This window comes from Sebastes fasciatus, chromosome 10, assembly GCF_043250625.1.
Source record: "Sebastes fasciatus isolate fSebFas1 chromosome 10, fSebFas1.pri, whole genome shotgun sequence".
NCBI classification, from domain to species: domain Eukaryota; kingdom Metazoa; phylum Chordata; class Actinopteri; order Perciformes; family Sebastidae; genus Sebastes; species Sebastes fasciatus.
In genome coordinates, this window is record NC_133804.1 from 31,844,409 (window position 1) to 31,858,326 (window position 13,918).

The 13,918-nt window shown below is 39.0% G+C and overlaps 1 protein-coding gene across 6 annotated transcripts in view; it reads left to right on the forward strand.

Moving 5' to 3' along the window:
- Positions 1-1,114: 1,114 nt before the first annotated feature.
- drp2 (dystrophin related protein 2) overlaps positions 1,115-13,918 on the forward strand; it is a 213,592-nt gene continuing 200,788 nt past the window's right edge. For 3 of the 6 annotated variants that reach the window (XR_012595446.1, XR_012595447.1, XM_074647511.1), the window contains exon 1: positions 1,115-1,520. The gene's annotated coding sequence lies outside the window, so the exon portion shown is untranslated. Of the gene's footprint in view, positions 1,521-5,994; positions 6,223-13,918 lie in introns of those variants that run through there. The other 3 variants (XM_074647509.1, XM_074647506.1, XM_074647507.1) reach the window with 3 other exon arrangements.

Sequence of the window (13,918 nt, forward strand, 5' to 3'; positions counted from 1 at the left end):
GAAATGGCATCAGTTGTTTGTTAATGTGCTACATGGATAAGTATTCTTGTCTATTCTTCAGTCAGTCGCTCTGCCATCTGGAAAAGTGCATTTTGCTTTAATTGAGGGACCCATCTGGATGGTTAACAGGCCTCTGGCTCCTCGTCTACGTCTGAAAACGCTGGATGAAATCATTGTATGCCAGGTACATGCAGCGATCAGCTCGGTCTGTGCCAAAACATATTGACCCACAACATGTCAAACAGTTGTGGGTCCACATGGAAGCAAAACAAAAGGGGAGGATCAGGAACCTCCACAGGTACCCAAAAAATAAACAATTAGTCTTTATTAGAGCTGCAACGATTAATCGATTAATCGATTAGTTGTCAGGTATTAAATTAATCGCCAAATATTTTGATAATTGATTTGAGTAATTTTTTTAAGAAAGAAAAGTCAAACTGCAGCTTCTTAAAAGTGAATATTTTCTGGTTTCTTTCCTCCTCTATGACAGTAAACTGAATATCTTTGAGTTGTGGACAAAACAAGACATTTTCTGACGTTTTATAGACCGAGAAATAATCAACAATGAAAATAATTGTTAATTAAAGCCCTTGTCACTATTTTAGGGCTGCAACCGACTATTATTCTTATCAGTCCACTAATTTTTTTAATTTTTTTTTTAGTAATCGATTGATTTGGCTGTGAAAAGTCAAAAAATTGACATCTTGAAATGTTCTGTTTTGTCCGAGCAACAGCCCCAAAACCCAAAAGATATTAAATTGTAAATGCACTTTTGCTTCATTTAACTACTTAAACATTGATTATTTTTCTGTCGTGATTAATTGTTTCAGCTCTACACTATTTGCGAACCTGAGAGATTCAACAGAAGAGAAGTGTTTAGGATTAATCATTATTTAATTTTCAATTTGAATCTCTACTTTGGCCAAAAAGGGACACATTTGGCCATCCCAGCTTTTATTTGAAGGCTTTATTGAAGTTAAAATCCACTGTAGGAAAATGAAGAGTTGCAGAGAAGCTGTGCTCTCTCAACCTTCAGCTAAATCTCCTGACAGTTTTTTGGACGCGTCCTCTCCTCTCTCTCCTCTCCTCTCTGAGCATCTGAGCATCCTCTCTCCTCTCAGTGACTCTAGAGCCTCCCTGCTGCCTCCTGCAGCTCTTACAATAACGCACCAGAGCCGCGGAACTTTCTCCCGGTTAGGATCTCATTTTGGGGCTTTTGTGAGACGCTGATATTATGTGTTGAGATGAAAACCCCCTCGGTGTGTGGCTGGTTGTGAGTGAGCGGAGCCACCTTAAAGGAAAAAAGCAAGCAAGCTCGCTGATGTCAGCGTCAGAGACACGGACTCCACCGCTTCAAGTCTCCATCTGCTGCTGCTGCTGCTGGTCCTCTCTCTCCTCTCTCCTCCTCATCACTTTCTCCAGCTCATGTCTCGCCTGCATCCACCGGAGTAGCTTATTTCAACCTCAACTGATCTGTCCTACCTGAGCCAAATCCTCTCCTCGGGGGAAAAAGAGAAAAGGTAAGATTGTTCAAAGCTGCTTCTTCTTCTTTTTCTTGGAGTGTTTATTTACTGCTGCAGGAAAATGTGCCTTGATAGAAGCAGAGAGGACCATGGTGCGACAGTGTGTGTTACTGTGACAGTCATCGCCTCTGGGTCACTCCTGTGCATGTTGAGGCTGGTTGCTGCTGCAGTTAGGATACTGTGCAATCCGTCCTGGTCACAGTTTGCATGCTGGATTTTTTTTTTCCAACCAGACGACATCTGTGTGATGGATGGATGCTGGACTGGATGAGCTTCAGGATGTGTGCGTTTAAAGCGCAGAACAAAAGGTGCGCAACTGGACGTTTTGGCACCAATTTGGATCAACATCCTCTTCTTATTCTAAACAAGGTGCAGCTCACATCACATGGGTGAATGAACCTCAGTTTCTCTCCATTCACTCACTAAGTGCGCATCAATTGAAGTCCATGTTTTAAGCGTGCTTCCTGGTGTGCGCTTGTTGGGTTTTTTTGGAGCCCAGAGGAGGAGAGAGAATAAAAACCCTCCTGGCAGATCTTCCTCTGCAATCCAGAAAATAATCAACAGATTAATCAACAATGAAAATAATCATTAGTTGCAGCCCTTGTCACTATTTGAGTCACTATATTAGGACTGCAACTAACTATTATTCTCATCATTCCACTATTAATTGATAGATTTGGCTATGAAATGTCAAAAATTTGTTTTTTGTTGATTCCATTGTTGTTTTATTTTGGAGCCCAGAGGAGGAGAGAATAAAAAACCCTCCTGCCACATCTTCCTCTGCAAGTTTCTCCAGAAAAAAATTATCTTTTTTTTTTAGGGCTTTTCTGCCTCATCAGTTGGTGTGGGTGGAGACTGACGTGTGATGGCAGACTGAGGTGTTGAGCCGGATTTGAACTCTGGATGTCGCGAGTAATTATAGTTACAACAATTACACGCTGTGCGTCTTAAGCCCCGAGACTGTTTTATGAAGGCCCCCCTCATCACCCCCCCCCCCCCCCCCCCCCCGGGGGGACGCAACATAGTGGGGGGGGGGGTTGATTTAGAGAAATGTTTGTAGGGAGGAGTAATCCTACTGCTGTGGGTGTGACAACAGTAGTAGTAGTAGTAACCTAGATTTGAAATCCAAAATGTAAACCAAATAAAACACATGACTCCTAATGTGATTGACAGGTGACAACAACTACATTAAAGTTTGTTTGCATCATATACAGGACTATGTTTAATGCAATTTTGCTGTTTTTTCATCATGTGGATGTCCCTCATGCTGTGACAATCTGTCTAATATCAGTTCAACTTGTGAGTTGTACATTTGTCAGTAATTTAGTATTATAGTAGTATTTTTTTAAGAAAAAAAGAGACTTCTTAAATGGGAATATTTTCTGGTTTTCTTTATTCCTCTATGACAGTAAACTGAATATCTTTGAGTTGTGGACAAAACAAGACATTTGAGGACGTCATCTTGGGCTTTGGGAAACACTGATGGACATTTTTCACCATTTTCTGACATTTTATAGACCAAACAACTAACGTAAACCATTATAGTAGCTAAAACACATGACTCCTAATGTGATTGACAGGTGACAACAACTAAATTAAAGTTTGTTTGCATCATATTTTAGACAGATTGTCACAACATGAGGGATATGAAAAAACAACCAAATTGCCTTAAATATAAGCCTGTATTTTAAAAAAAAAGAAGAGACCAGATTCCATCTTCTTAAATGTGAATATTTTCTGGTTTCTCTACTCCTCTGTGACAGTAAACTGAATATCTTTGAGTTTGTGGACAAAACAAGACATTTGAGGAGGTTATCTTGGGCTTTTATAGACCAAACAATTGATGTAAACCATTATAGTAGCTAAAATACATGACTCCTAATGTGATTGACAGGCGACAACAACTAAATTAAAGTTTGTTTGCATCATATACAGGACTATATTTAAGGCAATTTTGCTGTTTTTACATCTAAAACACGTTGTGACAATAATAATTTATCTGTGATAATTAATTGAAAAAATAATCGACAGATCAATCAGCAATGAAAATAATCATTAGTTGCAGCCGTTGTTACTATTTTAGGGCTGCAACTACCTATTATTCTCATCAGAACACAATTTTTTTTGGAGTAATTGGTTTACGAATTGATTTGGCTATGAATTGTCAGAAATTGTGAATTTTCTTCAAATGTTTTGTCTTGTTCGAGCAACAGCCCCCGAACCCAAAGATATTAAATTGCAAATGATGTGAAACATTTGAAACGATTGTGTCCAAAGGTTGCCTTCATGCTCATTTTCAAGAATCAGTCAAACACATGAACAGAAATTCCCTTCATAAAAAAAATAAAAAAAATAATCCTCTTGGTTTTGGACATCAAACGCATCCCTCTGTCTCTTTCTCTGGTTTTTGTATTCTTTTCATCTTTGATCATAAAGCTCGGTAACTCTTGGCTCATTTCAGGATGAAATTGAAGGTCTCTGAAAGCTTTAAATGGTTTATTTTGGTTAAAAAAAAAAAAAGAAGCTGAATAATGTTTCCTTCCCGAAGGGGGGCAACGCAGTGACAACGTGCCTCACAGAGAAATGACTTTCATGTTGTCATTCTGCAGGACATTTCAGCGTTATCAATCTGCATTCATTTAAAATAGCTCCAAGTAAATTTTCATGGACAGTAATCCTCCAGTAACTACACCGAGAGATCATTTTCCTCAGAATCCAAAAAGCCTAACAGGAGCACATCAGAATCTTCTTCGGGCGATACAATTTGATTTGATGATAGGATTGCATGTCTTTTGATCTCAAAGACTGCTGCAAAATATCTGAAAATGTATGAACTAGGAAGGATATTTCTGCAGATAGTGTGTTTAATAATAACTAGTAGCATACGTTGTGATGACCGTAGCAGGATGCATATTAGGCCTGTATGTATGTGCTGCTCTTTGTATCTAGATTTATAGTGTTTCTTAAGGCTTCACACAGTAGAGAGCTATAATGTGAAAGACGCTAAAAGGATTACGAGGATGTTCTATTGTCACTGCCTCTCTCCATCTACATGCCTCCTGGTAATGTTTTTACGATATGCATTTTCAACACTCTCCCCCCCAGCTGTGTTTAGAAGAATATAGATTAAATCTCACAGCATCATCCCATTTTAATGGCTTTTATTTATCCTTAAGAGGACGATGTCACTGTCACATGTATAAGATAATGTTACGGCAGTGGTTCCAAACCTTTTGTGTCTGGTGTAACCCCCCGCAGCCATCAGATTAAAAGATAAAAATTACTTCCTCACTGACACCAACCATGTTTGAATTCATTTCAAATTGGATGTAATTACTAGCTGCGACAGTGATGCTGGTATGTTTTTCCATTTTTAGGGTTGGTATGGTCGTGAAAAACCCGAAGAAGTAATGCAATTTTTTGAAAATAGCAATTTCCAGGCCTGGAGAAGTTCTGGAAAAAATAAATAAACCCAGAAAGTTTTGGAAAAGTCATGGAAATTTGCTTCACAAAAACTTGTATATAATAAAGTACCGGTGTTAGACTGAAATCTGTGACCGCAGAGAGCCAGCAAAACATTCTGATGGCTGTCTTCAGAAAATGTGACCCAACTGTACCTGTATAATAACTGAGGCAAATTTGTGACAGAAAACACGCTAAACTAAATTGTTTAAAAACCTATATGTTTTTTAAAGGTCCCATATTCTAAAAAGTGAGATGTTCATGTCTTTTATATTATAAAACAGGTTTAAGTGCTTTATAAATACTGTTAAACTATCAAAACGCTCAATATACGGAGAAATACACACAACCCGTATTCAGACATTTGAAACAAGCCGTTTGTGACACAAATATACAATATTTAGACCATTACACGGTTTTAAACGTAAACATTCTAAATGTGTCCCAGTTTATTTCCTGTTGCAGTGGATGTAAATAACATCAGCTGACAGTAAGTAGACATGGACCCAAACTGTTGCCTAGCAACGCAATTCCGTTGAAATGCACTAAAACGGAGCGTTTCAGACAGAGAATACAGGTATATTCAGGCCGACAGTATGAGGAAAATAAAGTTTTTTTTTAACATTACAGCATGTAAACATGTTCTAGTAGAAACCCAAAATACAGGTATGAACCTGAAAATGAGGACGATATGGGACCTTTAATATTTTAAATTTAAATATATACTCACAAAACTCTAAAAGAAAAGTGAAAGATAGGCACAGTGGGATCATATATTCTGACAACAGCCGTCAGAAACGGTGATTTTATTTGTTGCTGGCTCTGCAGTCACATATTTCGGTGTAACACACACAGTTGTTACCCTGCACTATATTCAGTTTTAACAGTTTTCTTCATCTCCTTGTATTTTTATATCTGGCATATTTATTTGTATTTTTTACTTTGCACTACTAACTTTTTTACTGCCTTTTTACTAACATGTTTTGCACTATGGAACTGTGATGCTGGAAACGGAGGTAAATACGGATTCAATAATGTCTCCACTTGGACAAATAACTCATAAGGCATGGCTTCAACAAGACCGGGATCCGGGACGTGAAAAATATGGACTGCGGATTAAAATATTGGACATTAAAGGAGCTAAGCACCGAATCAACGGTCAACGGTCTTTTTCACCCCCATCAAACAAGAGACCTATCTGAGTGCTGTGTCTAGAAACGCAGACATAACGGCAGAGGTATGTGGGCGCTAAAGATAAGATAAGATAAGATACGATACGATACGATACGATACGATATTCCTTTATTAGTCCTGCAGTGGGGACATTTGCAGTGTAGAGCAGCAAAGGGGATAGTGCAAAAACAAGATGCATCAGCTAACACAGTAAAAAAAGAGCTAAACAAAGTGTAACAAAATATGAACCATTTAAATAGAAGGAAGTATAAAAATAGGAGCAGTATATACAGTATTTACAATAAACAGACTATTAACAAAATTGCACAAGTGGAAAATGATATTGCACAGTGAGAATGAAATGAAATTCCACCTGAAAATATTGCAAAGTATGAATTACAGCTGAGTAGTAATAATGATAATGATGATGAAAGGAGCTTTACACACACAACCTTATCAGACCTGATTATTTGATGACTGTGATGTTACACATTTATGTAGTCTTGCTTAGTTCTCCAAGTAAATTGTAGCACACCCGTCAACTTTTATCAAAGAAAACACAATATCCCAAATTCTGAGTGGCTAGTACAGGGGTCAGCAAACTACCATCAAAAGAGACATTTTAGGCAAAAAATAAATAAATAAAAATCCTTCTGCAAAACATTTGAGCATTGTGATGAAGGTAACACAGTTTATAGTGTAAGTATATAGTATATAAGTCTAAAGCAGTGAGGGCCAAAGTGCAAATGTACTACAGAATATCAGGGCCATATTGAGGGAAAAAACATCTGAGATTTACAGAATAAAGGCATAATATGACGAGAAAAAAGGCTGTAATATTACGATAATAAAGTCATAACTTCATGATAAAAAAGTCGTAATATTAAGAGAATAAAGTCAAAATATTACGAGAAATAAAGTCGTAATATTACGAGAATAAAGTCATAATATTACGAGAAAGAAAGTCGTAATATTACGAGAATAAAGTCATAATAATACGAGAAAAAAAGTCATAACTTACGAGAAAAAAGTCGTAATATCAAGAGAATAAAGTCATAACTTTATGAGAAAAAAAGTCGTAATATTACGAGAATAAAGTCATAACTTTACGAGGAAAAAAAGTCGTAAAATTACGAGAATTAAGTCATAACTTTATGAGAAAAAAAGTCGTAATATTACGAGAATAAAGTCATAACTTTACGAGGAAAAAAAGTCGTAAAATTACGAGAATTAAGTCATAATTTTACAAGAAAAAAAAAAAATAACACGTAAAATTATTACTTTATAATATTATGACTTTATTCTCATAATACTACGACTTTTTTCTCTTAAACTTGTGACTTTATTCGAAATCTCAGATTTTTTTTCCCTCAATGTGGCCCTAATACTCTGTCGTACCGTTGTACCATAGACCTACAACAATGATGAATAAAAATGAAAATGTAACCAAAAAACTGTTATTCATTTCCACTAATTTTTAAAAAAAATCCACAGGGAGCCTCTGGAGAGGAGCTAAAGAGCTAAAGAGCCGCATGTGGCTCCGGAGCCGCAGGTTACAGACCCCTGGGCTAGTAAGACTTTGGTAAACCAATAGCCACAGTGTCTGGTGAGCAAACAAGTTAATGTCAAGCCCTGACGCAAGTCATGTGAAGAGACATGCCAGATTTTTTATGACATATATTCATATAATAGCCATAACTTGTCATTAATGTTATTTATGATATACAGTACTGTGGTAAATTTTGACATGGATTTAAATTCTTATTTTTTCATAAACACACACAGATGTTTAAGAGAATGTGTAGTCATGAAAATAGGCCTCAAAGTCATGGAAATGTATAGGTAAACATGTGTATGAACGCTGCACTTTGCATAATGTGGTCAGTGGTGTAGTGGCTTTTTGGCTGATAGGTGATACTGGCAACCACCTGGAAAAGAGGTGTGTATACCCCATATACCTGCGTATACCCTCCACATCGTCGGCTCTAGTCTGTCCTTGTCGGAGGTTTTTCATCTCATCTGATCATTCCAATTAACGGATATTTTCACAACGACATGGTCATGTAGAATGAAGCTAAGTGGTGAGGGAGAGTGGTGTGAAAATGGTCGGCAGACGGCGCTTTGTTTCATGTACATATCATAAAAACGGCTTGTATATCCGCAGTCCTTGGTCTTCCGGTTTCCCTTTTTGAATGACGAATACAGACTACCGCGACCTGCTGGTATGGAGAGTTATTTCCTCTCACGCAGGCGCAAGACCTAAGTGGACGTTGGCCATTGGCTTTAGTCTTTGCAGTGTGTTTGAGTGCAACAGGTGACGTGAGGAGACGCAACAGGCGGCCTTCGTCGCTGCTAGTTCTCTGATGTCGGTTCGGTGTGTTTGGGCCTTCTCTGCTTCCTTTATTGAGCTACAGTACCTCTAATAACTGCTGAAGTATCCCCCAGGATACAAGTAGACCTGGTTGGGAATCGTAATTGTATTTTTCTAGACTTTTTTTCTACAGTCTTTTCACAGTTTTGCGAGTGTGAAAGGTTAATCCCAAATAAGCAATATTTCAAGGCGAGGAGCTCGTTTCTTTCATGGTTTGTTTTCATCTCCTCTGATGAATCCTAAACATGTATTTTTAGGATTGCATTATTTATACTGTTATGTGGGGAGCAAGCTGTGTTAAAGATTGTCTCGGGCATGTTTTTCTTTTCCCCCTTTTTTTTAATTCACGAGAGTGATCTGAAAATGTCATCCTCTGTTAAAGTCTGCCCCGGGTCTTCAGTAACTCTAGCAGAGCGTTAAGAATTAGCAACCTACCAACTGCTGTAGTGACATTACATATTCTCACCAAGAAGATTTCTCCTTATTTACAACGAAGAGGTGATTGTAGGTCAGATGCTGTGATTCTTGTAAGCACGGTGATCATGAATAATTAGTCTGTCTGGTGTCATATTTTCTGGCTACGCGCAGGTAAGCAGTGATGAGTGTCGGAGTCGTGACCTCAGCGAGACCTCGCGGAGTCAAACTGGTCTTACTGCAGCAGTGGCTTAATTACAGTGGACCCCAGCTTGGACCTTATTGATGTCACCTTGCTCTCCAGTGGGACAGATACAACCCTCAAATGATTTGTTTTCCCATGTTGCCTTGTATTGCTAGACTGAATAATTGCAGTGAAAGAGCTTTTATGACTCATTTTTTCTCCTCAGTGTTGTAAAAGATGGATTTGTCAAGGCTGCCCTTCTTTACATAAGTATAATTAGCAATAATGTCTGCACGCAGTCAGCATAGCTGGAGATATCAGGGCTCATTTTCCTCCCGTCAGAAGAAGCCATTTGTTACTACTCATTCTTGCACAGTATGAAAAAACTACTTGACTAAACTGGAAAATGCTTGGGTTTAGTCATTTCATCTTGCCTTGTTTTGATGTTTTAATTTCTTACCCTGCATGCAGAGAGCATGTCAGACTGTCTGATTGAATGAGCGAGGCGGAGTATCTTTTGTGGTTGAAACTGGTTACAAACTTAATTGTCACATCCAGTTATAGAATAGTTGATTATTGTCAACAAATCCCATAAAAAGACCAAAACCAAAAATTAATTGATCCTACTAATAAGTGTTGTCTGTGTAACCAAAGCTTGATACATTTCATTCCCCTGAGCCTCTGACTTCCATTGTTGTCCAAAATTATTAAAAACACATCAGTGAGCCATCATTACAAAGAACGCTGTCGTTTATTTTGTGTCACTGTCCTGGTGTCGTAAATATCTACGAAAGCCACGGCTGAAAATAGTCCACAACAAATATGTTTATTCCTGTTTGTGTATTTGTTGAAAACAATAGAGCCCAGCTGATGAAATTATATATTTTTGACATGTGTTTAAAGAGTAACTCAACATCATTCTGGTTGAAAGTTTCAAGTTAACTCTGTTGTACCTTTAACCTCACCTAATAGTGATGTCACAGGGTCCTGAAGTACACTTGTACATCACTGCAGCGAGAAGTTAAACTTCTGGAGGTCAGCAAAAACAAGGTTTTTCAGCGGGTGTTAAGTTGCTCTTTAAAGATTTCAATAGGTACTAATGGGCTTTGGGTTGAGTGCCGTAGAGAGGGGGGGGGAGAAGTGAGAGTATAGTAGTAGATTTTTAAATACTCTGGTTACTGTGTATCTGTGTGAGCGTTTGGGAAAACGATGACGTCCTCTTCTCACTTTGCGCATGCTCGTTGTTGCTTTGTGCAATGAGCATGAGAAACAATAACAAAGATGGTGGACTAATTACTACTTTACAATTTGAAAAATGTTCCAGTCAATGGTGATTGAATGTGCTTTTGGGCGATTGAAGGGCTATGACATAAACCTGAATGACCTCCCTTTCCTCATTCATGCATCTAAAGAGACAGTTGATGACATCAGATTAATGACAGTCATGCAGTTCGACCAGGAATCCCCCCCACAAACAATAACTGTTATCAAACTGACTCTAATGAAGCCGAAGGAAAAGGGCTGTACGGCGAGCGGAGCGTCATTTTTGCGTTCAAGTTCAATTTTTAAAAATATCTGTATACGTGTAGACAGGGCCGAAAAGAAAGTCTGAGACATTGTTGATTTTGGTCTTTTCATGGGTTTTGTTGACCTTAACAAACTTACAATTATTACCTTTATTTTCCAAGGAGCTTGGACACTGTCATAACCTAGATAATATATGACATTGTAAAGTGAGAATACAGTTCTTCTGAATAGTAATTAGCTGGACTAAATGCCTTCATTAAACACATGAGAACAGCAGGGCCCTGTATACAACCTTTTTTAACATTACTGACCACAGACCAGCTGTGTCCACAATTCCTGTCCAACAAAAGTGCCACTGGTCACAACCAAACACCTCAGGCCCTGCTGGAATAAAAATACCTCAGTGCCCTGTCAAGTGGCTGTCCCTCCCGAGACCCAGATGGACAGATAGTTGTTGTACATGTCGGAGCATCATCATCCGCTGCTCTGTGGCCGTAGGACAGGTGTGTTCAGTCAAGCAGGCTGCAACAGTCCCATCATCTCCCTGCACCTCTCAATCATCCGTAGCCTGCGCTGAGAGATGGGAAAACAGACAAATGGGGTAAGAATGGGGATAGAAAAGCAATTTGCTAACTCTATAAATTCCTGCGCCTGCGGTTCCTATCCTTGGCCATCGTGACTGCAAGCTATTATTTAGAATCTGGTAACCGATGCTTTCCTATTAACATTAAATGGGTTGGTGTCTGCGGGTTGTCTCCCACGACACGTTTATGCTGGTTATTTACTGCCCGGCACCGCGGGCCTTGCTCTCGGAGCTGCTCCGAGGGCCAGCTCACAGTGTGGCAAGTCATCCTTAATATGGCAGGACTGGAGGAGGAGAGGAGTAGCGACCAGTTGCTTAATTCACAATTTGTAACATAGAGTAGAGGGAACGCTGTCAGTGTGTTAGAAAGGAGATCCGGAAATGACAGAAAGAGAAAGCAAAGGATGAGTGACAGTGTGTGTGTGTGTGTGTGTGTGTGTGCTGCTAGTTTTCTCTGAATCTTCTTGGACATGTTTGTGTGTCAGCTTGTGTCTTTGACTACGTTAGCAGAATGGATTTAAGGATGGCAATCTCAATAAATCGATCTAATCAGACTATGGCTGTCAATCGATTAAAAATGTAATAGCGATTAATCGCATGTTTGTCCATAATTAATTGTGATTAATCACAGATATTGTATCTGTTCAAAATGAACCTTAAAGGGAGATTTTATCAAGTATTTAATACTCTTATCAACATGGGAGTTGCTTTATGCAAATGTATGTTTATATTTATTATTGGAAACAAATAACAACACAAAACAATGACAGATATTGTCCAGAAACCCTCACAGGTACTGCATTTAGCATAAATAATATACTCAAATCATAACATGGCAAACTGCAGCCCTACAGGCATCAACAGCTGCCAGTGTGTCAGTGTGCTGACTTGATTATGACTTGCCCCCAAACTGCATGTGATTATCATAAAGTGGGCATGTCTGTAAAGGGGAGACTTGTGGGTACCCATAGAACCCATTTTCATTCACACATCTTAAGGTCAAGGGACCCCTTTGAAAATGTCCATGCCAGTGTTTCTTCGCTAAAATTTTGCGTAAGTTTGGAGCGTTACTTACCTCTCTTCTTGACAAGCTAGTATGACATGGTTGGTATCAATGGATTCTTTAGGTTTTCTAGTTTCATGTGATACCAGCAACTTCACTCTAGCTTTAAAACTGAGCCCACGACAACCTAAAAATCGCAAGTTGTGCTCAAGAAATTAGTGGCGTTAACTTTGACAGCCCTAATCCAGACTGAAATATCTCAGCAACTATTGGTTGGGTTGCCGTGAGATATTGTACAGACATTCATGGTCCACAGATGATTAATCCTACTAACTTCCCTGACCCCTCCTACTCATGATCCCCCTGACTCTTCCCTCTTGTGCCACTGATATTGGTGGTTTTGCGACTGATATTCTATTGGATGGATTACCATGAAATCTGGTACTGATATTCATGTTTCCCTCAGAATGAATCCTCTGAACTTTGGTGATCCCTTAACTTTTCATCTAGCACCATCATTTGGTCCAAAACTTTAAAAATAAGATGGTGAACATGGTAAACATCAGCATGTTAGCTAGAAGGACAGCTTAAAGTACAGTCTCACAGAGCCACTGACATGGCAGTAGACTCGTTTTAACATTTTCACGGTGAAGGGAAGATGAAGAGTCCACTCTGTAAAAGAGACCATTACTTTCTGCCCGGTGTGACTGTCGGTGCGGTGAGCTACAGATGTGAAGGTGATGTTATTTCTTAATCCTGTCATCCTCTGCGCAAGAGATACTGGCTTTGGTTGTTCTCCCTTTTTATCCGTGTTTGCCAGTATGTGGGAGCTTTTATGCTGAATAACACTCAATTTCCTCTTCTGACAGCAGCATGTCACAGCGGATGAATGATTAAACATGTGACAATTAGTCAGTGACGATCGATTCATGTTTTTTTTTAAAAGTTAAACCCCATTGTTTACAAAATTCTCTATCAGTGCTTAGCGATCACTGCAATGCTTTAATGGTCCATTCTAGCTCGAGATTAAAGTTTATCATTTAAATGCAAAGCTACATCTAATCTTTTCAAATGGACTCTCATATATACAACTTTTCAGGATGGATCTTAAGCCTGTAGAAGACACTCTGGTCAATTACACTACATCAGCAGTCCTCTCGCAGATGCTCTTATCTAATTGGAGTTATGGCTCCTGGAGTTCAACATGCATCTTGTAGCTGCAGCCACCCAATTCCACTGTTATCAGACCATTAAATAGGCATTATCCGTCGCTATAAGCACCATAGATGTGGGTCATTAGGGGCCTACTACGTTGTGAAAGTGAAACTTAAAAGCAACACGTTCGAACTAGGCTTGCCACGGTAGTCTGTGCTACCGGTGTTGCAGTGTTCAGGCATACACCGATTACATTACTTGCTCACCGCCCACCATAGTACTAGCACCGTGTTAACAATGCATAGTCCAATGACAGATGCTACAAACTGAAAGAGAAAGTCTCAACGCAGATTAGTAGGAGTCACATTTCACACACGCAGGACAAGAGAGAGTTGACAGACAAGACTATGGTGGAAGATTTGGGGTCATAGCGAAAAGCAAAAGCGCTTATCTGGCAATATTTCATATTTAAACCCAATGCTATCACAGAACCATAACGTTAATGAGGCAATCGCCGTGCGAA